This window comes from Lissotriton vulgaris, chromosome 3_1 (genome assembly GCF_964263255.1).
Source record: "Lissotriton vulgaris chromosome 3_1, aLisVul1.2, whole genome shotgun sequence".
NCBI classification, from domain to species: Eukaryota; Metazoa; Chordata; class Amphibia; order Caudata; family Salamandridae; genus Lissotriton; species Lissotriton vulgaris.
In genome coordinates, this window is record NC_141689.1 from 828365298 (window position 1) to 828382244 (window position 16947).

A 16947-nucleotide genomic window follows, 5' to 3' on the forward strand; every position below is an offset into this window, starting at 1 on the left:
CCTTTTCCACAACATTATTATTATAATTATTATTATTATGTTTCTTATATTATGTTTCTTATATATCTTAACATGGGAGCTAAGCTGTTTTCATGCAGCCAGGCCAAGGTATGCATTCATCGCAATAGGCATGACCATCTTGATTATTAAGTAGAGTAACTATGATAAGATGTTGCTTCTGTCTCGACTGGGTTATACGGCAAGAAATCATGAAGGAACAAATTAGACACTTGCTGAAGGTACAGGAAGCCATCAGATATTCCCCCCCCCACAGACCTCAACAGTCAATCACTGATCCAGTTTGATCAGGCAAATCAGCTCTTCTCCCAGTTTAAGGTGTTGCTACGACTTAAAATTCAGATCCCTCACAACTGCAAGGTAGTAGTGATACCAGGCCCGTCTCAGTGCCAAGGAAGCAAGTATCTTGGCAATTGGGGAGAACAAACTGGGCTCTCATCCCTGGGTGACCAGTTTTATTGGAGATGATCACTCGTCCACTTTCTCATATTTCAATGGTCATCATTATAGTGTTAACAAATATCATAGCTATGGTGAACATTTGCATTTATGATTTATCAAACAACTATTTGCAAAAGCATTAGGCCTGGCCTTGGCAGGCTGATGCAATTTCTTTTATTGAAAATATACGCCTCTACCTAAAAGTATCGGTCATAGTGTTTTTTTATTTAAAAAAAATAAATAAATAGCCCTTGCATATAATTTTTACTGGTATGGGTGCTTACTACCCAACTGGTCAGTCAATTACTTTATTCAATACTTATAATATAAGATCATAAAAGTACAGATGAATACAATTTAAAAACAAAATACAAATAAATCAAATTTTAAAATCATCAATCAGTACAAAAAGAGAATACTACACATAACCGTATGAAAATAAAAGTAACAAAATGATAGCAATGATAATTGAGAACTATTTAAAAATTCATTCAGTGGTGTTGTGCCGCCGCCTGATCTTCCATGATTGAGTTAAAAAGACACCACTGACAAGCAAACCATAGGGTTAGCCAGGGATTGTAAAATGAACATTGCTACACGACATTGAAACTAAATTTGCACATCAGGGGGAGAATGAATCTTTTACTGGGGTCCCTATAAAATTTACGGAAGGAAAAATAAATGTGTACATTTGATTGTGCAGAAGAACTGTCCCAGGGCCAGAAGGGTCATAGAATAAATACCTGCAGGGTGTGCCAACATGCGCGAAATAAGATTGTCGGAATCTGATTAAAAAGAATCTGTGACGCACGTTTGACACAGTGAAAAGGTAGGAGTTTATCCCTTCCTGGGGCTTCGGACCTTCGAGATACAGTTTGACCAATGCCTTTGTACAGTTTGTAATCTTGCATCTGCTCTTTGTTTAAGAAAACAGGCTTTTACCTCACGCCTTGAGATGCTCATGCAATCCCTGGGTGTAGTAAATAGGCGCTCCAAACCTAATGCGGAGAAGGTGGATTTGATATATGTAATCCATGGGATTTTATGTATATTTTCTATGGATAACCAATCATCAATTAGGTTTTAGGTAGTCTGAATAGACTCCCTTCTCCAGATGGAGTGCCGCAAAATTATTGGTGCCACAGAGATTATATCAGACTGATGTAGGACCTCCAATTCTGTTTGGATATTAAAGTTGGAACAGTTTACAGGAAGGCCTATTCGCTTTCTCCAGAAGGTGCCCTCTATCACTTGGGGGGAGATGGATTAGTATGATCCCATATACCTGCCCCGTAAGTTGCTACCGACACGGATTTAGCTGCGTAAACCTTTCTTCGCCCCCAGTTTTTTTAATAAAGGAATAGAGAGCGTTGATACTTCTCCCTAGTAATAAACCCCTAGTGGCGCGCATACGGGACCATGATAGTTGCCTACTGAATGTTATGCCTAGGTAAGAAAAGGTATCGGTGTGGGCTATTTTTTCCCGGAAATATAAAAACTCTGGACCTTCCTATTCTTCCTTCCAGTGGTTAAAATAAAGGATTTTGACGAATTCTTTTTCAGCCCTAGTTTTTGCATATAAGTTACATAGATGTTTAGTAACTTTTGTAGGACCAGGCCCGTATTGGCAATTAACTCTGCATCGTCAGCAGACAGGAGGATTGGGGTGCGAACGTTGTTAATTTTTGGGACGTCTAGTGTAGAATCCGTCAGGGGCGCTTCTACCCCGTTGGTGTAAATAGAAAAAAGAAATGGGGCGAGTACGCAACCCTGGCGGACGCCTCTGTTAATTGGTAACACCCTGGTGCACTCTCCTTCTTTCCCGTATCTGACGCAGGCCGTACCTGATGAATAAAGCTGCCTTATAAATAATACGATTGCCCTATTATTGCCCATTTCCTCCATTATCCTTCATAGATCATGTGCCACCCAGTCGAAAGCTGCGGATAAATCCATGAACGCCAGGTATAGTCTACCAGACTTTGCTTGGGTATACTTGGCGATTAACAGGCTAAGATTAAGGCATTGATCTTGGGTTCCAATACCATTTTTAAAACCGCATTGGTCCGGAATTTGAACCTTGCATTTAGCCGCCCAATCTTCTAAACGATTCAGTAAAACCCTGCCCGTGAGTTTGGCTGTGCTATCCAGCAATGATATGGGCCTTTAACATTTAGGTTCGGATTTGTCCCCCTTCTTACAAAATGGTACCAAAATTGATTTCTTCCATGAGTCTAGTGGGCCCAATTTTGCGACTGCATTAAAAACATTTGTCCGCACCGGGCCCCACAGGTCTGGCTGATCAATGAAGAAATCTATGGGGGTACAATCCGGTCCTGGCGTTTTGTTAGTGGAGCACTGGGTAAGAGCTTCTCTGACTTCATGATATTCAAAGACCAATGGTGGGTCGATGAAAGGTGTCATGGGTACGTTCTTTGTTACCACCCCCTCCGCATTGTTAGCAAATATACGGGTAAAATACCTGACCCAAGATTCCTGATTAACATGACAGTCTAATGTAGGAGCTGATGGTGATCTGGGGCGTTGATAATACTCCAAAAGTCCTTCGAGTTTTTTGCAATAGCAGCTTGGTGGAGTTGTTCCCATGAGTCCTCCTTCAAACATTTTTTACCAGACAGGTGTGTTTAGCATAGGTATAGAAATTCTTTTTTTAGTTTTAATGATACTGTTGGATTTGAACAATTATAACCTGAATACATGCTTAAAAACACAGCGGACTAAGAAAAACAATGTAAACAAGCATTGGAAATGCAATAGGTCTCGCATTATTAAAGTTTGCGCAGTTGGCATTGAAAATGGCAATGTTAGTGCTAGTTATGGAATTGTAATTATACTGAAATACAATCACATGTAATGCGTTGGGTTTATTAAAAAGTTAAATGATAGATAATGGTGTTGAAGTAGTTAATAAATATTGATGTATGTATTTTGCATCTTTTTTTGATAATCTTAGTTATGCAATGGGTATGTACGTAAGATATGTGTTTGTGACTTTGATTTACAGTTTGCGAAAAAGAATACACATTTTGCAAGTAAAAGATGTTTGTGTGAGGCGTGCAGCTGTGTGAGGCGTGCAGCTGTGTGAGGCGTGCAGCTGTGTGAGGCGTGCAGCTGTGTGAGGCGTGCAGCTGTGTGAGGCGTGCAGCTGTGTGAGGCGTGCAGCTGTGTGAGGCGTGCAGCTGTGAGGCGTGCAGCTGTGTGAGGCGTGCAGCTGTGTGAGGCGTGCAGCTGTGTGAGGCGTGCAGCTGTGTGAGGCGTGCAGCTGTGTGAGGCGTGCAGCTGTGTGAGGCGTGCAGCTGTGTGAGGCGTGCAGCTGTGTGAGGCGTGCAGCTGTGTGAGGCGTGCAGCTGTGTGAGGCGTGCAGCTGTGTGAGGCGTGCAGCTGTGTGAGGCGTGCAGCTGTGTTAGGCGTGCAGCAGTGTGAGGCGTGCGGCAGTGTGAGGCGTGCGGCAGTGTGAGGGGTGCGGCAGTGTGAGGGGTGCGGCAGTGTGTGGCGTGCGTGAGGGTGGGTGGGTGGGTGAGGGGGGCGTGAGGGGGGTGTGAGGGTGAGCGGGTGTGGATGTGAGAGGGGGTGTGAGGGTGAGCGGGTGTGGATGTGAGAGGGGGTGTGAGGGTGAGCGGGTGTGGATGTGAGAGGGGGTGTGAGGGTGAGCGGGTGTGGATGTGAGAGGGGGTGTGAGGGTGAGCGGGTGTGGATGTGAGAGGGGGTGTGAGGGTGAGCGGGTGTGGATGTGAGAGGGGGTGTGAGGGTGAGCGGGTGTGGATGTGAGAGGGGGTGTGAGGGTGAGCGGGTGTGGATGTGAGAGGGGGTGTGAGGGTGAGCGGGTGTGGATGTGAGAGGGGGTGTGAGGGGGGTGGGAGTGTGGGAGTGTGGGACAGGAGGGTGTGGGACAGGGGGGTGTGAGGGTGAAGGTGGGTGAGGGTGTGAGAGTGAGGGGGTGCTGCAGACATCTATACCCGCAGACATCTATTTCCATAAAGTTGAACAGACCTTTTGGCACCCTTCCACAGATCAGCAGCCCCTACACCACCTGATGCATGCGAGTGATTTAGAGGGTGAGGATACTGCTAGCAAGTAAATAAGACGTAAACAAAGGCTCCTTTTTACAGGGACATAGGTGCATACAATAATACCTTTCTGGAGTATGCGTGAAAAAAGGGGATCGCTCAGCCTTGTTACCCTGTGACAATTGTTTGTGCGACGCCAATGATTGCTGCAAACACTTACTGCATTACAGTACTCTAAAGTTAACTCTACGTACAGCATGGTTACTCTTAGTGTAATCCGCAAAATGCTACAGTGTTTTCATTTTGTTCTTGGCTTGTAGGAACGGATTTTGCTGCTGCTGTTGACCTACATTTTTTTTTTTGGTAGGATTTATTTGTATGTACTAATATGTTAAAAACTCAAAAATGCATCAACTGAAACCCCCCTTTTTACATATTTTTTTTCCTGTTGAAAGTCAGGTTTCTGTAAATGTTAAAAATTCCCCAGGCTCCTGTAGATGCCAGGGATTCTGTTCCATCCTGTAAATTCCTGGCATTGGAAAGTAAATATGATCCGTGCTGAGTGGATTCCCTGTTAAAGTGCTGTACTTTGATTTCTGGCACTTTTAAAGTTGGCGAATGTGGATGTATTTTTAGCCATATAATACAAAGTATTACGTTTCGCGGTGTCCTTCAGATTGTAACAGTTTGCAGTACGATATTCGAATAATTGTGTGTTTACTTGGCATGTTTGTGGTCAGTTTACTTGTACCTGTCTCTGTCTAATAAACTGTCTGGCATTTTTTGGGTGACACCCAAGACTGGAACGGAGATGTAAACTACCCCCTCCGTCAGGGGGGTTACGCAGACCCCCTTCTTCTCTCCTACACACATGGCAGGGTTAGGACAACCCCTGTAGTAAAATGAACTCCCTAAAAGACAAACATGGAGAAGTTGCTAGTAACTCACCATCGGACCTGGCCCGGGTCTGTTGCACGTAGACGACGAGGGCAAAATAAAGTGCCGGAGTTGGTAAAAGTTTCCTGGGGAGGAGAAGCTCAGTGGGTTGTTGCCTGCAGCATCTTCCTGCCTCTCTGTTCATCGCTTCCCCATTTAGCCGGCTCGGAGGGGTTTGTGTCATGTGACCCCGCTCCTTTCCTGGAAACCAGACTGGAACCGACAACGGTGCTGTCAGCGGTCAATCAAGGTGCAAGTACAGGAGTACAAGGAGGGAGGGCTTGGCAGGGGGGGGGTCAGGGGGCATTTGCGCTGCGGTAGGACATCTATCGAGGGGGCAAGATATCGAAGGCTGATGGGCTCGTTGACGAAGTGATTTTTAAAGTGAGAAAACAAACTAAAAATTAAGGTGGGCGAAGTGTCACATGCACGGTGCGTCACGCATGCCCCCCGCCGGGCCAGGCTCTACCTAGTTCAACAAGCTTAAAATCACACGTAATATGTATTGTGTCGACCCCGCCGGTGTCTGAATTCTGCACTGCAATTGTTCCCCATAGTCCAGATGCCTAAATGAAATGACGAGGTGGCCTCTGGCTTCTAGATCGCTATCTCTGCTCTTTCTCTCGTTCGTAGTACCATTTTACAGAAGTATTTCCCACCAGAGCACTACCTTTTGTTTCTGGGGGTGCTCGTTAAACGTCTTTCATCCTGCAATATCACTGCTCTGTCACCGCACCGAGGCCCACGCCTCAAACATGAGTTTGCGGTACTGAAGAAAAATAAAGTGCACGTTTAAAGGTGAATTTGTGAAATGCATTACATTCAGTACCGCAGGAAAACGAGAACGTCCTGAGTGGATCCGGAGGCAGAGATGGCAAAAGAGCGTCGCCATGAAATGGATGCAAAAAAATACAAGACGTGTGCGTGAGAAACTGCCGTGGGGCGGGACTTCCGTTTCCTGCTGGAAGCCCGCACCCACGGATTGGCTGGCTGGCTGGAGAGGAGGAGCAGTGGTGACGCGGAGAGCCCCGCGGTGGCGGCTGTACTCCGGAGTTGCGCCGATGCGGTAAGTGAGGTTGGCGGGGGGGGCGGGTGTAGCTGTGCGTGTGTATGTATATGTGTGGCTGTGTGTCTGTTAGCATTGCATGTGTATATGTGTGTCCCGATGCATTGTGCCTGCGTGTATGTGTGTGTGTGCGCGCGCATGCGTGAGTGTGGCTGTGTGTGTGACTGAGAGAGGCTGCGAATGCGAGGCAGGGGATGTGCACAGCGCCGTGCGCGCCCTCGAGGAGGAATCTGAGACCGCGAGGCTCGTGCCTGAACGCTGTCTCACATTCCCCCGAACACGCCGGCAATAGATGCTTTGCGCTCGCCCTAAAAAGTATAAAGAACAGAAAGGGGGAAAAAGCATTGCCAAAGTAAAGTTATGGATCTCCAGCCCTGGCATGGTACTAAACTTTTTAGGTGGATGTGCACCTATAATTTGGGAAAATGCAGTCACTCAGTACAGATTGACAATTACTAAAGCAACCGTCACCATTTGCCTATGATGTATGGTGTCATAGGTGCAAGCAAAATGGACAGTTCAATAGGGCATTGGATGAAGAGCGCTGAACCAATTTTGATTGTGAGGCTGATGAATAGCAGATAAAACTTTCTCTATGCCAGGTCTAAAAATAAACAAAAGATCTCTATTACCAGGAGTCACTGGTATTCATTTAAAAGGGGGATGTGGAACTTAAAAAGCAAAAAAAACCACGCATTTGCAATGCAATAGGTCTCGCATTAGGAAAGATTGAGCTATTGGTATTGTAAATGACAAATGTTTTATTTGTTTTGTTTTTGAAAGTAGCGAAATTAATAGCTTTGTCATTTACAATGCCAATAGTTATAACTTTCGCAAATATGACACCTATAGCATTGGTAATGTAATATGTGTTGTATTTACGTGACTTACATGTATTGATATTACAAATAACAATGGCTTTCATTTTTTTCCCAATAATTAATACCTAAATAAAAGTTATTGTAATTTATAATGGCAATAGCTTAAAGTTTTGTAAATAACTTTTGTGAAGATTATGTTCAGTGTGTTTTATTGTGACAAATCCAAGAACCGAAGTGAAATATTAACATCTTTTGTTACATTTGTATAAAGCTTGAAACATTGAGAGAACATATTTGAACCAGGTGTTGTTGAATGGTTGCACAGATTGATGCTGTGGTGGCGCTGAGTGATGTTGTAGTGCCCCTGAGTGATGCTGTGGCGTTCAGTGATGCTGTGGTAGCACATAGTGATGTTGTGGTGCCCCTGAGTGATGCTGTGGTGGTGCGGAGTGATGCTGTATGCTATGCTATGTTTTGTTTTGCTATGTTTTGTTTTGCTATCCTTTGTTTTGCTAGGCTATGGTTTGCTATCCTATGCTTGGATTTGTTATGCTATGCTATGCTGTGCTGTGTTTTGTTATGCTATTCTGTGTTTTGTTATGCTATGCTGTGTTTTGTTATGCTATGCTGTGTTTTGTTATGCTATGCTGTGTTTTGTTATGCTATGCTGTGTTTTGTTATGCTATGCTGTGTTTTGTTATGCTATGCTGTGTTTTGTTATGCTATGCTGTGTTTTGTTATGCTATGCTGTGTTTTGTTATGCTATGCTGTGTTTTGTTATGCTATGCTATGCTGTGTTTTGTTATGCTATGCTGTGTTTTGTTATGCTATGCTGTGTTTTGTTATGCTATGCTGTGTTTTGTTATGCTATGCTGTGTTTTGTTATGCTATGCTGTGTTTTGTTATGCTATGCTGTGTTTTGTTATGCTGTGTTTTGTTATGCTATGCTATGCTGTGTTTTGTTATGCTATGCTATGCTGTGTTTTGTTATGCTATGCTGTGTTTTGTTATGCTATGCTGTGTTTTGTTATGCTATGCTGTGTTTTGTTATGCTATGCTGTGTTTTGTTATGCTATGCTGTGTTTTGTTATGCTATGCTTTGTTTTGCTATGCTTTGTTTTGTTATGCTCTGTTTTGTTGCGTTTGGTATGCTATGTTTTGCTATGTTATATGTTTTGTTTTGCTATGCTGTTTTGTTAACCCCTTCGATGCTTGTGACGGAACCATTCCGTCATCAGTCACGGTTGAGCTGTGCTGATGACGGAATGGTTCCGTCATGACCACACCCTATTCTGCAATGTCCAGCACTGGGGGGGAATTCCTATAGCAGCGATGAGGTTAAACTATGCTATGTTTTGATGTGGTTTGCTATGTTTTGTTATGTGTTGTGTTTTGTTATCCTATGCTTTTTGTTATGTTATGCTATGTGTTGTGTTTTGTTATGCTATGCTGTGTTTTGTTATGCTATGCTGTGTTTTGTTATGCTATGCTGTGTTTTGTTATGCTATGCTGTGTTTTGCTATGCTATGCTGTGTTTTGCTACGCTATGCTGTGTTTTGCTACGCTATGCTGTGTTTTGCTACGCTATGCTGTGTTTTGCTACGCTATGCTGTGTTTTGCTACGCTATGCTGTGTTTTGCTACGCTATGCTGTGTTTTGCTACGCTATGCTGTGTTTTGTTATGCTATGCTGTGTTTTGTTATGCTATGCTGTGTTTTGTTATGCTATGCTGTGTTTTGTTATGCTATGCTGTGTTTTGTTATGCTATGCTGTGTTTTGTTATGCTATGCTGTGTTTTGTTATGCTATGCTGTGTTTTGTTATGCTATGCTGTGTTTTGTTATGCTATGCTGTGTTTTGTTATGCTATGCTGTGTTTTGTTATGCTATGCTGTGTTTTGTTATGCTATGCTGTGTTTTGTTATGCTATGCGGTATGCTGTGCTTTCTGGTATGCTGTGCTTTCTGGTATGCTGTGCTTTCTGGTATGCTGTGCTTTCTGGTATGCTGTGCTTTCTGGTATGCTGTGCTTTCTGGTATGCTGTGCTTTGTGGTATGCTGTGCTTTGTGGTATGCTGTGCTTTGTGGTATGCTGTGCTTTGTGGTATGCTGTGCTGGGATTTTATTTTGCTATGCTGGGATTTTATTTTGCTATGCTGGGATTTTGTGTTGCTATGCTGGGATTTTGTGTTGCTATGCTGGGATTTTGTGTTGCTATGCTGGGATTTTGTGTTGCTATGCTGGGATTTTGTGTTGCTATGCTGGGATTTTGTGTTGCTATGCTGGGATTTTGTGTTGCTATGCTGGGATTTTGTGTTGCTATGCTGGGATTTTGTTTTGCTATGCTGGGATTTTGTTTTGCTATGCTGGGATTTTGCTTTGCTATGCTGGGATTTTGCTTTGCTATGCTGGGATTTTGCTTTGCTATGCTGGGATTTTGCTTTGCTATGCTGGGATTTTGCTTTGCTTTGCTATGCTGGGATTTTGCTTTGCTTTGCTATGCTGGGATTTTGCTTTGCTATGCTATGCTGGGATTTTGTTTTGCTTTGCTATGCTGGGATTTTGTTTTGCTTTGCTATGCTGGGATTTTGTTTTGCTATGTGGTGTTGTCCTGGCTGTTCGAATAAGCCTCCTGGACCTGCAACCGCCTGGATCCCCCATCAGGTGATTAGCCACGCTTTATAAATCCAGTGGTCGCAGCGTATTAGGAAAAGTATGGGAACTGGGATGCTGTGCGCAATAGTGGTGTGGTGAGTGAGCATGGGGGCAGGGTCAAAGGAATGGCTAAATTAAATTTCTCTAACTTTTTTGGCGTTCACCTTCAGGTAACTACATATAAAATAACGCACATCATATTAAGTTAAGCAGTGGACATTGCACCATTTTACTTTAAAAACACAATTGAATCTCGGTTGGAGCAGAGAAGAATAGTGACTTGTGTATATTTAGTGCCAAGAGGTTTCAGTCTGACAAAGAGCAATGTGACTATACAATTCATTATTTTAAACTTGAATTACACTCAGTATAAAATAGGATGCTACAAAAAGTGCAAAATAAGAAAGTGCTTCCAAAATATAGATTTTGATAATACAGTGCAAATGTTCACACACTTCACAGCTCAGTGGGCTCCGAGCAGTCTTTACCTTTGCAGATTGACCAGTTGCACAAACTTACATTTAGTTTCACGTAAGCAGGCACCCTGACAAGACAACCTGTCTAGTTGTCTGCCCCTCCCTCGGTTTTACAGCAGAGGAGACTCCCTGCCTTTTTATTGTAGCTGAAGCATTTTGCTCACGGAATTAACCATCCCGGGCGGTTATCTTTTCACAACAAGTACGGGGAACTGTTTTCCAGGAATTAGAAAAGTGTGGGCATGTTTCAAACGAGAAAAGGGCTTATCTGAAGTGAGTGGCATAGTAAAACAGACACAAATTAAAAGAGGTTAAACAAGAATGACAAGGAAGAAAATTGTAAAGCAGTACCTCAATCACAGCACAAGCAGCAGAAGGACAGTAGTCAACTGAAGCAATCTGTATGTGACCCATGCTCTAGCCTAAAGAAGTGAAGCCAGCACCTGATGGCCAATTAAAAGGCAGCAGATAAGAGCAACAACGAAGGCAATGAATGTTAATCAATAGGTGGGCTGAAAGCCTCTTGTTGCATACAATAGTATCTTTTGCAAGCGAGAGAGCACGAGTTGTCGCAGGCGAGACCTCAAAAGGAGGATCAGGGAAATCAAATAGTCACCTAGGCTCACAAAAACAAGCAGGGAAGCTGGGTCATGTTTTCTAGTTGTGTATTTCAGCCACTAGCTGGATATCTTGTAATCCTGTTTTAGATCAATGATGGACTGTCTCATTCTTGGCACTTGAGGTTAGAGTGTGTGTGGCAGACAGAAGCCACATGAAAGCATGATTCGAGGGTGCAAGAGGACATCGAACAGAGTCTAGCTTAAGCTTTCAGCGGAACATACATACTTTATGATCCCCGTTACAGCTTGAATGCCAGTTTTATATGAGCCTCCTCGTATGACTCCCTCTAAAAAAACATCTAGCGGCGCCCATGGCAGTCAACAGGCACTCGTTCAGCGAATCTCGTATAATAGAGCCAATGTAATGTTCAGTTCCGACTATTAACTACGTATACTTGCACTTTGAAAATGCATATCTAATAACTGCTGGCCTAAAATAATGGCATGACCAAGTAAACAACCTACAGAGGAAAAGCGTTTGAAAGGGGCATGATGGCAATGGAGATCAGCTAGTCACCCACCAAAGACGTCGATCGTTCATCCAGACCGAGTGCCTCTCTTGGAGGATGACTGGCAAATAACCGAGACAAAAGTTCATCTTGGAGTGTCATAGCAAATGTACCCACATGTCACGCAGGTTGCAAGAGTTAAAAGAATAGGGCTTACACTTATTTGACGCAACTGAATGTCCTAAAACCACCTCTCTTAAAATGAAGAGCGAACGTTTAGACTCTCACCTCTCTCTACAAGCTGTGATCCCAACTATCGGGCACTGTAGATGAAAAGTATCAGAAGGACCACAACAGCAATTAAAGCCTTAAGAAGTCAGACTGAGAATTAAGTAGGCCTGCTCCACACACATGCCGAAGATCACAGTTTGAGAGCACGACCCGCTTCGCCGGTGAGCAGGCAGTTTGCAAAGAAAGGTTGGGAAACCCGCACAAGCCCATTTTGGAGACTCCCTGCTGAGACAGCAAAGCGTTTATCGATCCCATCCGAACACCAGGAGTTACTAATTAACGTGCACTTCTTTGGGAGCAGAAACTGGCAACATGCAAACTACTGCTCAGACGCCAGGGAGCTTCGCGGCAGTCAGGCAGCCTTCGTTGGGATGTGGGCGGCGCCTGCAAAAGAAACAGGTAGGAACCGCCGGGAGAACGTCCAGAACCCTGCAGCCTGAATGCTGAAGTCCCTGGCCCCATCAGAGGGACCGGGCGACGACTGCATGGCACCAGAGGCAACACGGGGCTCCCAAGTGTGGAGGAGAGCCCAGCGGCGTGCCAGGAGACTGGCAAGGACCGAGCCGGTAAGTGAGAGTTTGGAGGCTGTGCGCACACAAGTTGCGTGCACTTGCTGGGGAGGGGTGGGGTTTGTGTTTGTATGTGTGTGGAGGCTACCAAAATCATACAGTGGGGTTAAAGGGCCTGTTGCTAACATACTGACTGTATTTATTTATATATCGACTTGGGCTTTATTGCTCATTTGCTTGCTTATTATTCACTGGCCTGCCTTCCTCTTGTTTCTCTTTCCCATGGAGCGTAGCCTTTATACCATACTTCAGATTGGCTGACTTGTAGATTTCCACTGCCCACATTTGGAAAATTAAGTTTTTTTTTTTTTTCTTTTTTCATTTTGATGAAGCACTTCATGAGAGTGCACGTGTTTTCTTCTATCTTGTGCTGGATATACCCATTTAGATACCCGTTTCTTGCCCATTGCTTTCCCTTCACCTGTCCCTCCAACCTGCTTGCCGTTGCTTCCTCATGCTAGTTATACTATTTGGGTAGCCTGGCAGCTGCCATTTGCTGCTCAGCAGATCCCACAATGCATAGTGAGCACTTTTGTGTGCCTTCCTTGCTCCTCTATGTACTTCCCATTGCTACCTCCTTAACACCACTATTATTTGCTTATTTACTCTCTATGCAAAAAATATTTTTTTTTTCTACTGATGTCCACCATTTGAGAAAAGAAAAAAAAATGTAACCCACATTGTTCTATTGGCGTGCGCATGTGTGGTGCCTTCAGAATGATGTGGCCAGCAGCAGTGGTCACCTCTTTGTGCCTTTTTTATTGTTAGCAGATGTGGCGCAACATTGGGAAAAAGAGGCTCTCGTTTCCTCAAGGCTTGATTATGAGGACTCACTTTTTAGCATCACCTACAAGCTTTGTTGGTCACCTGTAGGTATGCAAAACATAGCTGAACACCTAGTCATAGGTGCCTTAGCCCTCCCTTCAATGTGGGAGAGGATGGACTCCGTGTTCTTGCAGGCACTTTAAAATGACCTGTGTGATATCCGCTTCCCCGTTTTGTGGGCTTGCATACCAGACAGTGAAAGCTATCCGCAGGAATAAAGACCTAGTGCTAGCTTACAGTGGGCTTGGAGCCAACCCATTTCTTATTATTGGTTGGCTTTATTGTCACTCATATGCTTGCATTTTCATTCATAGACTTGTGTGGGCTTTACTTCCTGAGTTTGTCCTACCCATGGAGCATGAATTCATTACTTGTGTCCTTAAATTGCTCACTTTTGCAGTATTACTTTTTTTAATTTTCTTTAAGCACTGGATAATTTTTCCAGCTATATCCCTCATGTACTGCACTTCCACCCGCCACCAACCCTCAGCGTTGTACTCCCCCATTTGCTTCTTCTGCCACATTGCTTCCCTGCCTATGTGCTTCCGCCAACTGCAGTATCTTCCATCTAGTCTCTGTGCTTTTCTGTGTTTTTTTAGGTCTCGCCTCTCCATGCGCATTGAGCGAGACTATAGGGGCTTAAATAAGGTTTACCTAGACTGGCAATTGACTGGCAATTGACTGGCGATTTGATGCTGTGCCCGTGCGCTTTTAGGTCAATGCGCAAGCGCATTGACCTAAAAAGCGCGTGCACATCATCAAATCGCCATCTGTTCCCCAGCAGCACTCCTCCCACACCTTTGAAGTGAAGCTTAGCTTCACTTCAAAGGCCCCTGCTGCTTCACACTACGGCGGTGTCTCTCCCCCATCGCCGCTCTCCCCGCTCCGCCCCCTGCTGCGGCCGTGTCGCATTTCTCCTCCCCTCTTCCCCCTCCCCACAGCAATGCCCTCCGTCTTGTTTACCAAATGGTCACTCCCACAGCCTTTTGCTTGTTTTTAAGAGTTTGCGAGCCATCTATTTTTTTTCGTCTTATGTGCAGAGTCCGTCTGGGCTCTCTGCCTGCTCAGCCCTCTGGCCTTTCTAACTGCCTGCTTAGTTTTCTGTCCTCTCCACTGCCTGCTTCATACCTACTCTTCCGCATTGACTCTCTGCCTGCTCAAGCTTCTGTCCACTCCGCTGCCTGCTTCTCCCATCATTACATGTACTCGGCCTGCTCAGGCTTCTGTATTCTCCGCTACCTGTTTCAACCATCCTTACAAGTACTCTCTGCCTGCTCATCCTTCTTGCCTCTCTGCCTGTCTCGGCTTTTGTCTTCTTCGCTGCCTGCTTCATCCACCCTAATCTCCGTGTGGGCTCCCTCCCTGCTCACTCTGCCTGCTCTGTCTTCTGTCCTATCTGCTGCATGCTTCATCCACGCTACTATTCCGCGTTTGCTATCTGCCTGTTCAGCCCTCTGCCTGCTCCTCTCTGCTGCCTGCTTCAGCCACCCTGCTTATCCGCGTGGGCTCTGCCTGCTCGGCCTCTGTTTGGGCGCCCGGGTGAGGTAGAGTGCGCGTCAGAGAAGGCAGACACTTTGAGAAGTTGTTTGCTCGGGGTTAGCGACACTTGGCAGCTTTTCAGCCTTCCTCGCGCTGCAATAGTTGCCGCTCTTAAACTCTGAATTAACCGCAGGCACCCTTTGCAGGGACTCACAGCAGCGCAGCACTCTTCTGTGCAGGCACATACTGAAGCACTGATTGTCAGACAGACCTATCCGTGCACAGTGTGCCTGCATGTTTACAGCTGTCACATTTGATCGCACTTTCTACTTCTGTTTAGGTGCCAAAGCGCTTTGTACAGAACAATGTGAATGTATACACACGGGTACAAACTGCACTGCAGTGTACAGACATGTCGGTATGTATATGCAGACACCATGCATAAACACTGCACATGGTACTAGCACATATAGAGACGTGAAGTAGTCTGGTGTTCGTATATAGACACGCCCATGTATGTACACACCTAGATATCCACACAGCTTGTAAATTACGGTCCAAATCCGCGTTAGACATGTACATTTTGAAATGAAACTGTCATCATATAGCATTATACTACAGACGCGTACAGGCCGGCATCCCCACACATGCGGGCAATACACATGTATGTCACGTAGACAGAGTGATACCAACGTAGACATTGCATTACAGAGTCAAATAGGCAAATGCAATAACTAATAAGCAGTTTGAACAAGGAGAGATGTCATGTATACTGAGCCAATAATGAGCCAGCACCTCCCCTCTCTCACGGACGCCAGGCCGTGTTATTTTGCTCGCATTTCTCCTCCCCCCCTCCGCCAGCACCTCCCTTCTCTCTCACGGCCGCGAGGCCGTGTTATTTTTTCAGCCTCCCCTTTTTCATTTCTCTCTCCTAGCTTCGCCCATTTCTCCCAATCACTCTCTTCTCTCACTCTCATACCTCGCCGTCAGTCTCTACTTTCCCGCTCCATTCCTCTCTAAATGTAAACAGAGACCCTCCCACACACACACACCACCGCCGCCACAGTGCCCTAACCTCCAATGCTCGCAGCCTCCATGGTCCAAACACAACAAGCAAATCTAGAGGAGGGAGGTTTTAGTTTGGATGATTAAGTGCTGTGGCAGCACCCTCTCTTCAGTGTTGCATTCCAAATGCTATAGGTGTCACATTCGCGAAAGTTATAACTATTGGCATTGTAAATGACAAAGCTATCAATTTAGCGGTTTTAAAAACCGACAAATAAATAAAATATTTGTCATTTACAAGACCGAGAGCTCCAACTTTTCTAATGCGAGACCTATTGCATTTCCAATGCTTGTCTTCCCATGCTGTTTGTTCCTCTCCCTAGTGTTGCTTCTCCACCCTTCGTGGGGCATATCCTTCCACAATGTTTGGTTCACCCCCCACTCCCCCACTTGCAGACTCTGTGATGCTTAATCCCAAACATGGTCTCTCCAACGTCGACCCCCCCCACCCCCCTCTGGGAAAAAAGCGTTGGCACTACTTTTTATACTTTATTTATGTAATCAACTCACACTAATAAGTAAAAAGAAACCAAGCACCCGCGTCATTTTGAGAAGGCACATTAGTTGCTAAGTTCCAAAAGGCAAGACTTCTAGGATTTGGAAATGCTGGTTGAAAAAGGCACCTTGCTGTACTCCTGGTCCTTCCATTCTCTGAGCCAGGCTCTTCTGAAGATCCCACAGTCCTTGACAGCATGCAAGGGCAGCAGACCTTTCTGTTTTAGCTAGATCTATGCCGGATAATCACACATCATTTTACACTTAACAGGTTACTTCCACTTCAGGACACTGTTGAAGATGTGCCTTTTTAGGTCTCGCCTAGTCAGCACTTGCGCGTTCTCTTCGAGACATGCTGTAGTCAGGATATGTACATAAAGCTCTGCCTACTTTCCGCCCATCTTTTTAAGTGGCTATAGTCCCTGTCCTTTGTTAATGGTGGCTTTTCATTGGTCAATGGGCTTAGTAGTCCCTCCTTAGTACAGCCTTGTCTCTTCTTGTAACCTCCCATGAGGACAACCCCTGTTATATGTGTTGTTACTCCCTAGGTTTTAATTACAGCCTCATGGCACTATTTTCCTAAAAGGCTTCAGGCAAGAGACACACTTGGTCCTAAGCTAGGCTGGCAGTGCTTACTTCACTCACTAGAACATCTCCGATTTATGAGACAGTCTATAAATTTCCCTTCATCAGCTCCACACAGAGTACAACCTAAT

General features: G+C 44.9%; 1 protein-coding gene across 6 annotated transcripts in view; it reads left to right on the forward strand.

The window, feature by feature from the left end:
- Positions 1-16947, forward strand: part of SEMA4D (semaphorin 4D) — a 1027601-nt gene that overhangs the window by 35268 nt on the left and 975386 nt on the right. Inside the window, exon 1 of one of the 6 annotated variants that reach the window (XM_086961134.1) lies at positions 12115-12364. The exons of the other annotated variants lie outside the window; for them this stretch is intronic. The gene's annotated coding sequence lies outside the window, so the exon portion shown is untranslated. Of the gene's footprint in view, positions 1-12114; positions 12365-16947 lie in introns of those variants that run through there. 6 annotated transcript variants of the gene reach the window in all.